The sequence below is a fragment of the Dermacentor silvarum genome, chromosome 1 (genome assembly GCF_013339745.2).
Source record: "Dermacentor silvarum isolate Dsil-2018 chromosome 1, BIME_Dsil_1.4, whole genome shotgun sequence".
Lineage (NCBI taxonomy): Eukaryota > Metazoa > Arthropoda > Arachnida > Ixodida > Ixodidae > Dermacentor > Dermacentor silvarum.
Genome location: NC_051154.1, coordinates 72,153,930 through 72,169,061, shown reverse-complemented (window position 1 = coordinate 72,169,061; position 15,132 = coordinate 72,153,930).

Sequence of the window (15,132 nt, the reverse complement as noted above, 5' to 3'; positions counted from 1 at the left end):
GAGTCGAATGGCGAGGAGGTCTCGAGATGTCAAGCTTATGGGGCGCCCTCTGAGCCGGTGCAGCCGAGGGAGCTTCGTCACGACTACGGTGACTGCAATTGAGCCAGATGAGCATTCGTGTATGAATCGGCGCGGCGTCCGTTGAGTTGTGAGTTCGGGTGCTGGCGCAACGGTTCTCCGCGTGAGCGTTGCGCTAGTGAAAGAGGGGATGGATGTAGCATTCTCCGGCCGGATCGAGCCGCCGATGTTTGGTCGTCGAGGGAGGCTCGCCCGACCGCGTGTGTCACCGCGGCGCGCGTAAACACTGCGCCCGGCTGGTGGCATCAGCGTCGTTGTAGCAGCAACTGTCGATGCGCGGGCCACGGACGGCTGCGGCTCGGCGGTGCGCCCTTGTCACCCGTTCATCGCCGTGTCCGGCGACCCAGATCCGAGGCGCGCCGGATATAGTGTCCCGCGGCGTGCGAAAGACACGCCGAAGGGCACACGCCCCTCGCTCTTCACCGCGTACGCGTCCCGAACTCGGCTACACTGCAGGTTGTCGCTCTTCGGTAGGTATGTACGGAAATGTGGTGGTCCTACATCGATAATGAGCGTGAATGGACTTATTATAGTTGATCGTGTATGATGTTACGAGCATGCAGGGATGACAACGAGTGAGACCCATCGCCAGGTAACGTATATAGGGTTCCAGACTTAGTCTTTTACCACTCAGGGTTGCTCGATGGGCACCGAAATCTCAGCGCATGGGCGCCCTTTGCACTTGGCCCCTCCGAAATGCGGCCGCGGTAAACGAGCCCACGGGGAACGAGCCCGCGACCTCGCACACCTTATTATTCATCAATGACAACGTATGCATGTGAGGTCAGATGTGAGCGTCGCAGACAGGGGAATATCTCAACCCGGTAACGTTTGTAATAGTAATAAATTTCTTCTTTCGGGAGTTTACGTGCCAAAACCAGTCATAATTATGAGGCACGCCGTAGTGGAGGGCTTCGGATTAATTTTGACCACCTGGGGTTCTTTAACGTTTGTAATAGTAATAAAATAGCACTAAAGAGATAACACCACTGTACTTGCACTGTAGTATGAAACTGTATTGTAACGTTGCAGATGTTCCATATGCGCGTAGGAATCGCTCTTGGCGAAACGCTAAATGCGAAAGTATACGAAATTTCGACACGGTGTAACGTATAACGATTGCTTTCGCTCGATTCTGTTCTTGTATCGTCCACCGCTCATGGCCGGCCGATCATGGTGATAAATAACATGTTGTAAGGCTTGCTGTGTGCCATGGCGTTCCGACATCTCGATAAAGGGTGGAAAGGGCGATGGGGCTCGCCCCGGAAGTGCCATCCGCGCTCTTGCGGGGCATCTTAAGAGGCTATACCATTTAATGTGCCCCACGCAGTCAGGAAGAAAATGACCAAAGCTGTACTCCTATATAGGCGCGGAAGGTTAAACGCGGTCTTGGTTGAACGGTTGGTTAAACGCTGTCGTGTCAAGCCTGATCTATTGAGACCTCTCCCTAACGCGTTTGCCGCGTAGAGGGACGGTTTGACGGACAGGCCAGAACACGCGGGCTCCGGGAGCGCGCCACGGGGACGTCGCGGTAAACGGCTCCGATCTTGCGAGACCGACCGTTTTCTGCTTCTATATTGTGTAAATCTACCTTGCTGTAAATAGGATGGTTGTAAATACAACTCGTTTGACAAAAAAACGTCCTAGTCCTCCATTCTTGGGCCACCTGTGGAAGGTTATATTTTGTCTACTTTCATTTCCCTTTAACCTTATTATTTCTGCATGTCGGGTTTACATAACCATTAACTTCCCATATGCTTTCCTTGACTTCAGTGTTCTTTCATGTGGTTGTAACAAAACGTTGAGCCCCTTGTATACTCCCTACTCTGATCGCTCATTCCACAGTGAACCACACTTAGCCCGATTCCCCTTGCCAATTCCCCAAATAATAAATTGTATTATGCCTAAGGGCTCCCTTCCGAATGAAAAAAAAGAAAGAAAAGAAAGTCTGGAGCCAACATTTACATATAATCTTCTCTCTCTGTTTATTTATTTTAATTTTTTTGCAAATTCTGTCTGTGCGGAAAATGAGGAAAGGACATAAATTGCTTGTGAAAGGCAGAGACTCATAACAATCGGAGCCCCTGCAATGGGATAGCTGTCCGGATAAATCTGTATTTGCGCCGTTTTACCGACCAGAGTATTCCAGATTTTATCGGCTGTATACCTGAAAATGCCGCCTGTGGTATATGCTTCAACGCGCGCAGTTGCGCCTATTTGTCGAAATGATCGGAAATCGCACAAAATTGCGTCCTCCGCACCAGTTATCAGATACAGCTTGGGTCGCTGTCTGCAGCAACGTGTTTATCTTTCCATTGCGACGTGTTGAAAATCACGTTGCGGATCGGCATTTTTGTTCAAGTGCCATTGATCAGAGCAGCACGTCCTGTTGAGCTAGCTGGTTTATTATGCTCTGAAAGCCGGGGACAAAAAAACCGAGAGGAAGGGCACACTGTGAACAAACGGAGTACCTCCATGCTTATATACTGTCTTCGAAGGTCGCGATTTAGTTTTGATTGATTGATTGATTGTACTGGAATGTATTGATGTGCGTTGAAACATTGATAGGACGGTGTTTTCGCGATGAGCTCCCATCGGTATATGTATGCGGCCACGGTAGTATAGGGAAACGAATCCACGGCCTTGTGCTGAGCATCACAGTGCACCATTACCACTGAGTCACTGCGGTGAGTATTCGAAAGAATACTCAAAGAACGAATGAACCTGATAAGATGTACATGGGCGAGCAGACAAATTAGGCGCACAAAAATAGGGTACAAACGCGTGCTTGACGAGCTCTGACAACTTAGAGCCCGCAAGCAGGGGGCGGTGTATATCATTCTGTCGGTTCCCCATGATTTTGACTGCTGTCGCGCACGATGTGCACATGAAACTCGCTGCAACCCCCCCCATTTTTCTTTCGTCACTCGGCATGCATTAGCCGAGGTGTCTGTGTAAGACGCTGATAAAAAGCACTGCCGGCAACCACCGTGCAAGCGCTTATCTCGAAGGTCACGCTTCGATAGTTTATCTGCGGAATTCCAAGCTGGAGCTCTCTTTGTCAGCGCACTCCGCGTAGAGGCGACAACCGGGCTCTCGATTGCGCGTCATGCAATGCAAGGACCTAGACTTGCTAACGGGGTCGCACTCGAGGGCAGCGTGCATTTCTTACTTTTATGCTATTCGCCCGTCGTTAAAAAGAGAGCAACTGAAAGATGCCTCCAGCTCTCCCGGCTGCGCGACACCGGTTTGTTTGACGTGTGGACCGTTGCGCTCAAGTCGCTCAGGCGGAACAGTCGTCGGTCGGGCTTGCCAGGTTAAATCCGCCTGAACGAACGCACCACAACCACCAGCAGCGCACCATTTAATGATAAATTATTCATTCTCAAACCTTGAGCCTTTCAGGCAACATTTCCCTATCAATCGCTCGTTTATGCGCGCAACTCCGAGGGCAAACAGGCGACTCGCAAACCTCTGCGACTGAGTAAAAAATGTTACGAAAATGTTTCGCTCGAGATGAAGCAAAATATTTGTTTATTTTATTCCTTTGAGTTGTAACCGACCAGCGAGTGCATCCTGCACAGTTTCCCTTAATTCCACCCATGTGTAGTATACATATAGCCCCAAGGTAGCTCGCTTTTAGACCTATCTTCCTGCACATGTCAATGAGGCCACGCGCATATAGATATTACCGATTTCGTTTTTGCGAAGCCCGTGATAACATTTCAGTGCGTAATTCAAAGGCGATTTGTTAGGAAACTGGCCATATATGTTGCCTTTTGCTAATGTTTTTTTTTTTTCGTTAACCATTTCTCTCTGTAATGCGGTATCGCCGTGGAGGTCAACAATTGCAGCTCACTCGTTTTACCGCACTCACTGCATCGCGGTGATAAGCTGTGCTCTTAAAAAAATTGCTACTGACCTTCCGTGGATGTTGGTGACCCTTCAATAAACTCAAACCTAAAGACATGTTCGTAATTCCATAGAACTCATTGTATACCAATCAATCTTCCTGCGCTCCGAGGGATCGGTTAATTTGCTCTCGCCATACCATCTCTATAGTGCCTTGTAGTTAGATCAGTCGGTCGAGCGACTTCCCTAGAATCGCGGTGGTGATAGATTTTAGACCCGGATGGGGACTAACTTCACATGCGATAGTAAGTTGTACTTAAAGTTTGCACTGTTCTGTCAAGCCTTTCCAGTATGCTTCCAAGATATCTAACCAAGCAAACTTGTGATAGAAAATTATATTTGGTTTTTGCATTGGTTCGTGTCAACTTGTCTGAAGCCTCTTGTGTGTCAGCAGATGTCTAACCACGCAAAAAAAAAAAAAAAAAAAAAAAAAAAAAAAAAAAAAAAGGCGCGAGAACGCAAAGGTGTGCACAGAAATGTCGGAGGTAACAGCCGTAATTCGCCGAGTACATGCTAGATATGTCGCCTCATAGCAAACATACTTACTTCACCAATAAGACGTGTACATATTATCTGCGCCTTGCTAGCGCTTGTTGGTCAACGTGCGCCTGAAGCGGCGATTGATGAGCAAAATCACACGTACTGTACATGTTAGTGGCACCGTATGCAAGAGAGACCTGAAGTTGCTTTCGCAAGTCCTTCCAGACGCAGTTCTTTGCAAAGAACTTACTAAAAGTAAGTTCCTTCAACTGAGAGGGTTTCTTGTCTGACGCAGCCGCCTGGGTTTATTTCGCCGCTTCGTGCTACCTTTCAGGCAGACGCCAATTTTCTTTTTCGTGAGCGGTATAGGGTTTCTATACAGAACTTCTTGCATTCCGAAGTGAACGCTTGTAAGGGCATAGCCGACGTGAGCAGGTGCGCCTAGAGGCGGCTTATAGGTATATAGTGGCACCCAGCTCGTACAGAAGCAGGAACTCGTCGAGCACTCATGCCCGCGTGAATGGACTGCGCCGTCAGGAGAGGCACAAAGCAGCGAGTGAAAAAACAAAAATTGCCAATGGAAACTCGACGACGCAAGCGGTGGGGTTTTTAATGATTTGCACAAGCGCCCGTACGCGCGTGCTCGGGGGAGCCCGTCGCAGGATAGGCGCCGACCAAGCGTGAATCCTCGAGATTCCTCGCCGGCGTGTCGTCACTTCGGCTGTCAGACTGCGACAGGATCGGCAGTTTTTCTTCTTTCCCCCAGACAGTGTTTGCGCTGAGCGCATCCGGCTTTCGCTGCGCCCACACCGTCCGCGCGCTGCTGCTGTCCGCGCTCGTGTGCGCACCGTGCGCGCCTCAGCGGATGACATTCGAGCGTTCTCTGCTGCTGCTGCCCAGGTCCGACCGCGTCGGCTCAGACTCCGCGCGCGACTATTTCAAAGTCAAATTCCCCTTCCTGACTCGCATAGCCTTGTTCGCGCTCGGATATGGAGCAGATGCGACATGTGTAAAAGCTGTCGCAACTCAATGCAAGCGCGATTTGAAAAACAAAAAGAAGAAGAAAAGAAGAAAGAAGTCAGCCTAACGTTGCTATCAGTAGCTTAGCCTTCAGTATATATTATGACTCGTAAGTACACATTTCAACTAATCTTAGTGAAACGACTTGTTAACTAAGCATCAAATGACCGAAGTGCCAAGTATAAAAAAGTTGTGCGTGCTTTGGGAAACACCTTAGCAATGTGGTTCTTAGGTACGAAGATTGGGAAAGTATAGTTCCTGGAGAAAAAAAAAAAAAAAGATATCGTCTAACAACGTGTCCATTCAGACTTTCTACAAAAGAATGGTCACATCGCCAGATGCATTTTGGTTATTTCTGGAAGCTTCCTACCTATTTTATACGTCTTGATCATTGCGTGACTAGTGAATGAGTTTGTTAGTCACAAGCACAAAATTAAGTTGAATGAAGATATTGACGACCACATTACGCAAGCGGTTGCCTCCTTTCGCATACAGCCATTCGTAATTTTTCGCAGTATAGTATTCACTTCTGCGGGGACAGCGCGTTGTATAATTAACTGCCAATTTTGTATCGCATGTCGCCACTGAAATAGCACTCGAATGATCGCCTTGAGGAGGAGTCAAAATGGCACCATGTTCCGCTTTTATTTTATTTATTTATTTTTTTTTTGCTGAAGTTTTGATACATCGTTAACGACAGAACGTTACCGACAGAATGTTATAACGCGTCCACGTTCACTTGCAACACTGCTGCATGATGCGGTTTTTGTTGACGCGGTGAAAGAGGATTGACGGTAGCAGAACATGTCCGGCCGTTCGCGCCCAGTCCGGCCTTTCGCGCACGCGATATAGCATCGCACAAAAATAGGTCACTTGGCGAACTTTCCACGCTTGTGGGACTATGATTTTCCAAAGAATATGAGAAAGATTGGCTTTAAACAAAAAAAAAAAAATCGAGACAAGAATGCAATAAGTTTAGCCACACATATAAAGCATTGCAAGCTGCGCGTGAATAAGAATGAAACAATATAAAGTAGCTTGCGAACAAGGATGGGCACTGCACATATTTACAAGCAAATGGTTCTTGAAAGAAGCTAAATATAACCGGACTTCTAAAATTATAGGTATATGTAACGAAATCAAGGAGTTCTAAAGCGTAAAGAATTGTTGTTGCGTTATCAAAAGCGCTGATGTAAAACATTTGTAATATGCAAGAAAAAGACGTAAAATTTTTGATGCGGACAATGCAAATAGCGAAGAATGACACCTTTTTAGGTTGTTTGGAGTGCTGTTTGTATATGATAATGGTTAGTTTGAACGAACCACTCTGGTGGTAATGTCACGTTGTAGTGACGGCGAAGAACCACGCCGTACCAAAAGTACCAAAACTGTGAGTCACGAATTTAACCTTTTTATTGGGCGAACTTGTGCCCAGAAAAAAACAACAAACAATTGAGTGACACTCAAAGCAAGCACAACGATAGCGGCGTGCACAGTCGTCGAAATCTGATCTGCGAGTCAAGTGCGTCGACTAGATTATACATGACTCTCGTACATTCCAGCGTAATCGCCCATGCTCGCGCACGTTACAGAATGCACAGTGCTCAGCGACTGAAACGCGATGTACTCGGAGCGCATGGCGGTCAATGCTTTTCGCGCAACCGCTCAGTGCTTGGTGATCGCTGAGGGGCCGAATGCAAAAAAAAAAAAAAAAAAAAAAAATGCTGGCAGCCACGTGCTCCAGGGATCGCGTTTCAATAGCTGAGCACTGAATACACCATCATTCGCATCGCGCGCACCTTCTGATTAGATAAGTTTTTTTTCGCTATAGAATCGGCGACACCATTCGAGTTCGAAAGTTCCGATACATGTATAGGCGGCCAAGCGATGACATAGTAACGGAGGCGAGGCGGTGAAAAAAATGGTTACCGGGAAAAGAAACAATGTACGCGCGTAAACATACGAAAACGTACTAATTTCGACACGACTATAGAACTCTGCGGTTTGCGTCCACAGTATGAGAGGTATCATTTTTGAGCGCGACTGTCATGACAGTATTATCTTGTAGCGATCACAATCATTCTATCTCCGTTTCGGACTGTTGTCATTAACAAAGCAACTGATATATCGTACTCGCAGCATACGCTACCCGAGGGAGCGTGAAAAAAAGAAGACAAAAAAAAAGGAGGGAAGGGGGGGGGGGGGGAGGTAGAGTATCGAAGAAATCCATGCGATAAACTATAGAATATCGGCACGTTGCCTAATTGCTGCTTTCGGAGCGCTTATCACAGGAGGATTACTGCTGCTCGCAAGCTCTCTTCGGTTCTTTATCGCTTGTGTGCAGCGGCACGATGCTGATAAGCGGCAAGCTGCGTAGTGTGAGAAGGCGGCAAGCTATGTTGCGACAGCTAGAGAAACATCCCTGCTTCGGTACAGCGATTGGTCACTCAACATGCTGCGTCTAATTCGAATACGGCGGGAGCGAGCCAAGTTTTCATGCCGTGCTGTCGCTCTACTTTCGGGTGGATACTCACGCTCTGTACAAGTTTGAACAGAACCACGCACTCGTTAGTTTTCGTGTGTTACAATAATTGTCTACTCTCCGAAGCCGTTATCGTAATTCCTACGAAAGATTCACCTTTCATATCATACGAAATGTAATCTCGGAGCAATATTGCATCTTTAGGGCGTCATAGTAAAATGTTCTGACTTTTTTTTTTCCGGACAAGCTTTTGAACAGCCCCATTCACTGTGCGCGTCGCTGTGAAATTACGCACCTATATTTTCTACCATACAGAACAGCAGAAAGAGCCAGTTAAGACGGCCAAGGCTCGTAAATCGTGTCGCTTTCGGCAATAACGGCCCGTTGCACGATCTCAGTTAGGTGAACTCAATTTATCCACAAGCGAAATTGAATAATTTTGTTTCCAGATATCTTAAAAAAGAAAGAAAGAAACGTGCGGCAGGGACGGTTTTTCGGACGGTGCTTCTCCGCATCCCTGTTGCGCCAGCGGCAGTCGGCCCGCCCCCCAGTAACACGAGGGTGGCGCAATTACGGACCAGCGCCAAGACTGGCGCCGCGCTACTGGCCTGGACCCCGGCCGGACCAGGATCGATAGCGAGAGCAGGGGCGCTGCTGGTCACGGCGGACAAGGCGCCAAAAGTGGCGGAGGCAGGCGAGCGCGCGTCGCAGATACAGTAGTGTCCTGGTCGCTGCATCCGCGAGAAGCCACCCAGGCGGCGGCCTACGCACGGAGCACGGAATAGTTAACGCGGTCGCAACTGAGCGGCTAAAATAAACCGCGCTTGCAGAGCAATTCATAGCAAGTGCTGCGCTGGGCGACGCCGCGCGCAACCCCAGTTCCGCTGTGCACGGGCGCGTCACCATCAGATCGAGCTTCCTCGTCTGGGATCGGCGGAGGAAACATTTTCAGCGGCCTCGTCCCGGAAGGCCCCAGCTTGACCATGGCGAGCACAAGCTCCGGTCAAGAGGAGGCATCCCGAGCCGGCCAGCCGACCGACGGCAGGACAGAAGGTGTCTTCACTGCAGCGCACCGCTGCGTCCCGTGCAGCACAACTATAGCAGCGCGGCGCGGGCGTTGTTCACAGTTATCTTTCTTTCTTTTTTCCCCTCCACCCGCGAGCAGCGCTGTGCGGCGCAGCCAAGACAGTCTGTTTCGCAGCATCTCACCTGGAACGGGACTTCTTTCACTCCGAGCAGCCTTCGGTCATCCGAAAATGACGCCGATGCTGATTCCTCAACGAGCTTCTCTGCTTTTTTTAACCGCGAAAACTAGGTCGTTTGTCAGGCAGAGCCACCCGAGCGATATCCCGCCTCCCGGCGCGCCAGTGGCTGACGATCGTGCGGCTGGCGCTTGCTGGCGTCGCCGCTGGATGGCAGCAGGTGTCACACGCCAGTAAAGCCCCTGGTGGCGGCGGCGCTTGCCGCCCACGTAGCGCGGGGTTCGCACCAGTTCGCGCAGCAGTCGGTGCGGGCGCTGCGCCGAGTCCCAGCCGGCGTCGGGTTCCGGGAACGAAATAACAAAGAATCGAGAAGCGGAACTCTTTCTACTTTCGCCGGCGTCTGCGGTTTAGCTCGGTTTATGTTTCAGGCGTCAAAACGGCGCGCTATTTCGGCGTCCCGCGCACGTGTCCTGTTGCTTTGACTTGATCCTCCATTTTCCTCCTCTCCATTTTTCGTCTCGCCCTCCAGCAGGACTCTTCGCCAGTGCTGGAGAGAGCTCGAAAGTTTTGGAACGAAAAGTAAATCTGGCGCACCCTCACGAATCCTAGATTCAGTAGCGCCTGGCAAAGGCGCCGCAGTATACGCTGAAAGGGGCAATGAATGGTGAATTGTCGGCGTCTAACATTCCTGTTTCGCACGTCTTTACTGTTCCTTTATATATATATATATATATATATATATATATATATATATATATATATATATATTATTGAACACAAGCATGTAGCATTCTCTTGCTTATATATAGTGAGAGCTAATAACAAGCGCAGCATTTGTTCATCATCGAAACGTGCGTTGAAGCCTGAACATAGTTATTCACAACTATTCCCTCTAAAATGCTTCGGCATTTCTCTCCAGTAATCACGTATGGATGCGTGTTTCTTATTAAACCCACGGTAGGACAGAAGCATCTACTTTCTCATTGCCATGTACTGCGTCAACCGAGCAGACCTAATACCTACAGTCACTGGCCCTCTGCAGTGGCCATGGTGCTGAGCCTAAGGTCGCTGGTTCGATTCCCGCAGGCGGCAGTTGCATTCCAATGCAATAAAAGGCAGAAATGCTCATGTACTTAAATTTACAGGCACGTTAAAGAACTCCAGGTAATCCACAATAATATTATTAATACTCCGTTATGGTGTCGCTCGTAGCCCATTGTGCAGCTTCAGGGTGTTAAGCACTTACTCTCCTGCGATTCTTCTATTAGATTCCCGATCAACTGCGTTTCTATTCTCTTAGTGTCCATTTTGTTACGCTAGCAGAACACCGTATGTCATGCCATCCGTATTGCAGTTTCAACCACGATATCGACTGGCATCTTGCGCTTGAGCGACGTCTTTCTAATTAGCTTTATTTAGTTATTTCTCATATTAGTTTTTGTGTTGGGTTAGCATGTTTGAGTCTGTGGTGCTTATGTGACCTATTTGCTCTGGATTCTTTTAGTTATTTTTGGTTGGAGGAGAGGGGTTAGTGTTGGTCTTAGCTGGGTCTTATGATAGCTATCTTTTACGTGGTATTTCTTTTTCCTTTCTTTTCCGTGCGTATACAGTGATTAAATAAAAATATCAACTTACGTTTACTATCTACTTCCCGATGCTCTCTTTTTACCTTTCTCTTCAAAGCGTAATTGTTTCCATTTGCAATTCTTTTTGCACTGTCTTAGCTTCTTTATAAGGTCGTGCGTGGGTTTCGACGTTCCGGCATCAACTTTCCTCGTGTCTTGCGTCTTCCTGTGCCCTGTTCGTTGACTAATGAGCCCGGATCAGAGAAAGGTGACTTCATATATTCATTTATATCATTAGCGACTGTATCATTTCGCATTCTACTCGCCCGTGACTCATACAACACTTTTCTTGCGGATTTTCCGTGAGACAGTCAAATTGCGTTCCCATAAATGCTTTCTTGGTAAGAATAAATTATATCATCCCTGTTTCCGTTCGCCTATTTCGCGTCCGTACTCGAGTGAACATATTTTGCTCAATATCGCTCGATCCAGGTTATTAACAGATCAAAATTTACCAATGTTCATATTGGACACTGACTCGCAACTGCAAGTTTCTTGGGGAAGAATATACATGCTCAGAACAAATTGAAAAAGAAAATTCGACAAAAATAAAAATTACAGGCGCGACAGAGCCTTCCGGGTGCATCAACAAGAGACGCGACACCTCAACCTCGCCATTCAAAAAGTAGAAAGCCAACAAGCGATGCCGACAATTTAATATATATATATATATATATATATATATATATATATATATATATATATATATATCTGATTTAGCGCTGTTTTCTCCAATGCGGACGTTCGCCAACTATCACAAGTTTCCTGGTTACCAATGTACATTTGCTACATACCTTAGTGCAACATTTTTCAGTAATAAGCAACTCATGCAATTATCTAAAGTGTATATCTCATGATCAGCAAATATAGCAAACATTATCGGCTGTATAAGCAAATATCGAGTAGATCAACGTCCCTTTATTTTTCCATTAACTGGTCATTGTGTTTTTTGTGTATTTAACCATGTAATACATCTTTTTACATTCTGGCAGTACATTCTTCTAATGTAAGTCACAACTGAATAGGAACAAGCTTTTAAACGTTTTATACCTACTTTCCGTCTACGTGTTACTGTTCGTCAGTTGTGCTTTCGCCTTTAAGCAAGTTTGTGCATAGGCGAAGCTGAATCTGCAGGCAGCGTTATTCTGTTGTCGACGTCGGAGTAACGCGGCAGTGATGTTTATCGTGTTGAGCATTTTACATTAAAAAATAAAAAGAATATGTTTATTCACTCGACGTTTTTTTCTCAGGTACAGTCATTCTAATGCCCTTTTATTTTTTTCTTCGCCCACGCAAGCAAACAGGGAGCAAGCTGCTGATTATTCGTGCTTTACTTTTCCAGAAGCTGTGTGTCTCGATCCGAAAGTTTCTGTGCATTTACTCACTTGCTCTCTCTCCAATCATATCAAGAGTTATTCCTTGTCTCTTTGGCCTTTTTGAGCATTGCAAACGAATTCCTGATGACGGCTGCCGAGGTAAAAATTGCAGCAAACGTTTCTAGGCAGCACTCCCGCAAATGCACACACGCACACACAACGCATCCATGCCCGCAAGTATGACACACATGTTCAGCACCATCGCTCATCGGCCGTTTCTTTTGGCGAATTCATGTCCGTGGATCGAGCGGTAGACTTCGACGTTCGCGCTGCCGCCGTGGTAAGGCACGTGCACGTGACTATACGAGTCGACGTGTGACTCGTCATCGTATGGGCCGTGTGTGTCGTACAGGTGCACGTTCTCCGCGCTGGAGGCCAGCTGGCTCTTGAGCTTCTTGAGCAGGCTGCAGTTCTTGAGCATCTTTATCTTGCGGAACTTGCGCTGCTTCTTGGAGAGGCGCTCTATGACGTACGTGGGCCGGATGACCTCCCTGATGACCTGCACCTGGCGGGACGGCTCGTGGAACTGCGTGACCGCGGCGAGTGGCTGCACAAGAGCCGTAGGCACGGGCGCGGCCGTGGGAAGCACGGCTGGCGCGGAGGGAGGTGGTGGCGGAGGGGCTACCTGTACCAGCTTGGTGTGGTGGTGCAAGACGTAGCTGACCTTATGCGGCAGTTCCTCCAGCTTGGTCGGCACCACGGCCTGGTGCACCAGCCGTGGCTGCAGCGGGACGGTGGTTACAGCGGGCCTCTGTTCCGGCACCACAAACAGCGGCTGGATGGCCTGCGGAGGGGGCGGAGGAGGTGGCGCGGCCACCGCCGGTAGGGCTGCGGGTGGTGGCGCGTGCACCAGCACCGACCGCGGCGGCGGCGCCGCCACCAGGCCTGACACGAAAAAAGGGTGGTGGTGGTGCGTGACCACGGCCTGCGGCGGAGCCACCCTGGTGGGCACCAGCACCTGCGGCGGTGCCACCAGGCGCGGCTGCAGCAGTGGCTGCACCAGCACCTGTGTGGGTGGCGGCGGTGGTGGTGGTCTGGGCGCCGTCTGGATGACTACAGTCGAGTGTATGGGCGGCGGCAGGGGCCGCGGCTGCACCAGCAGAGGCTGCACCAGGGGCCTCGGAGCCACCAGAGGCGCGGGCAGCACAAACGGCCTGTGTGCTATTGTGGTGTGCACGAACGCCGGCACCGCGTGCACGGTTGGCTGCAGATGATGCTTGAGGGCGAATAGCTTGTGGCAGCTCGCCCCGGCCACCAGCAGGGCGACCACCATGCACGAGATCACGCCCTGCAAAAAGTGCGGCTGTGTGTGAGCTCGCCTAAAAAGGGTGGTCGTCCGGCAGCGAAGTCTTACGGCCGATGAAAAATGCGGGGACAGTAGGGCGTACGCCTTGTCGCTACGAATCTCTGAAAGTCCGCTGCGTCGTTTCAAACAAACAATTTTTTTTCCGAGTGCCGATTTTGTTGTCTGTGTACTTAACACAATTATGAATGACGGAACTCGAACGGTGGGTGACATATTTCGTACTACTTTCCTGATACTTATGGTTCCATGCTGCCGTAACAAGAGACGAGATATGGCGAGACGCCGTTCTGTTGTTCTCTGCTATTTGTCCCACCATGTTTCATCATTAGCAATCACGAATTCTCTCTACCCAATGGTCTCTGTCGTTCACAATAGGCTGCATACATTATAGATTGGAAACAAAAATATGTCCCTTCTTCTTCTTTTTTTTCCCTGGTTTGCTCACAGCGGTGATGCTAGGAGCGATCAGATGAAACTGCTTTGTGTATCGTTTTGATGCGAAAGTATCAGATGACCCATTGAGCGAAAAAGCCGGCGTCTGTAGTAGCGAAACGACACCTAAATTCCCATTGGCTGCGACGCCACGTCCCGAGTGCGCCTCGACGGAGCAGAGTGGGCGAAATGGGGTTGCGTGAGGGGAGAGGGCATCGCCGCGACGCCACGTCACCAGCGCGCCTCGATGGAGCAGATACGGTGACGCGACGCCGCGGGGCGAGTCGGGTTGTCGTCGGCGAGGTAGTAGCGTGACGCACGCGTGCCGGTGCGCGGTCCGTATCTCTCTCTCACCTCCACTGAGCTTAGCTGCTGCGCGCGCCTGTCGGCCTTGGCGGCCGCTGCTGCTTCCTCGGTCTTTCGTCGCGCAGAACGTCGGTGGCGTGCGGCGTTGGCACCGCAGGTTGCTGCTACTTGCTGGCTACGTACCACTGTGGTATATTACTCGCAGCGCAAAACTCGAAGGACCGCTCAGCGGCGTTCAATTGGACATTAATGCTTTCGCATTCTCAACTCATAAGTGCTTAGGCGTCCTCGGATTTTTATATGGACCGGCGTTCGAGGAACCAGATGGCGATACGGTTGCTGTTATTAGAGAGGATCAAAGTATATAAAAAAGGAAGGGGTCAACCAAGTGTCGACGCTAAAGAAGGCAAGTATGACTTCAGTTGTAGTTAAAATGATTTTATCATGAAATCTTTATTATATCTCTCTATTCTGTCTCTGTCTGTTTTTTTTTTCATGTTCATTATTCACTCATTTCGTATTCTATACCTGTCGTATTTCACAGGCAATTACGTCGACCTTTTCTTTTTTAGCGCCGAATTTTGGCTGATCCTTTCTTTTCATTTCTTTACCAAGATGCAAGTGGGTAGATGTAGCTTATTTTTGACTATGTTTGCGCTAATTACGCCCTTGCCATTAATTTTACCTAATTTCTTGTAGGCACCGGCGAAGCCGCCTTCCAGATACCATTGCCTCGCCCGAGCCCTGTCTGGTCCAAGTGAACCCGCTCCATTTCCCAAAAGTGTGCGCTACGGCGGCTTTGTCTCAACATATGTATATCTACGGCGGTGCATCCTTTACAGGGGTTTAGTGCAATGTGGTTAATTTTTTATTATATTGGCGCTAATTACGCCGTACCGTTAGTTTTACCTAC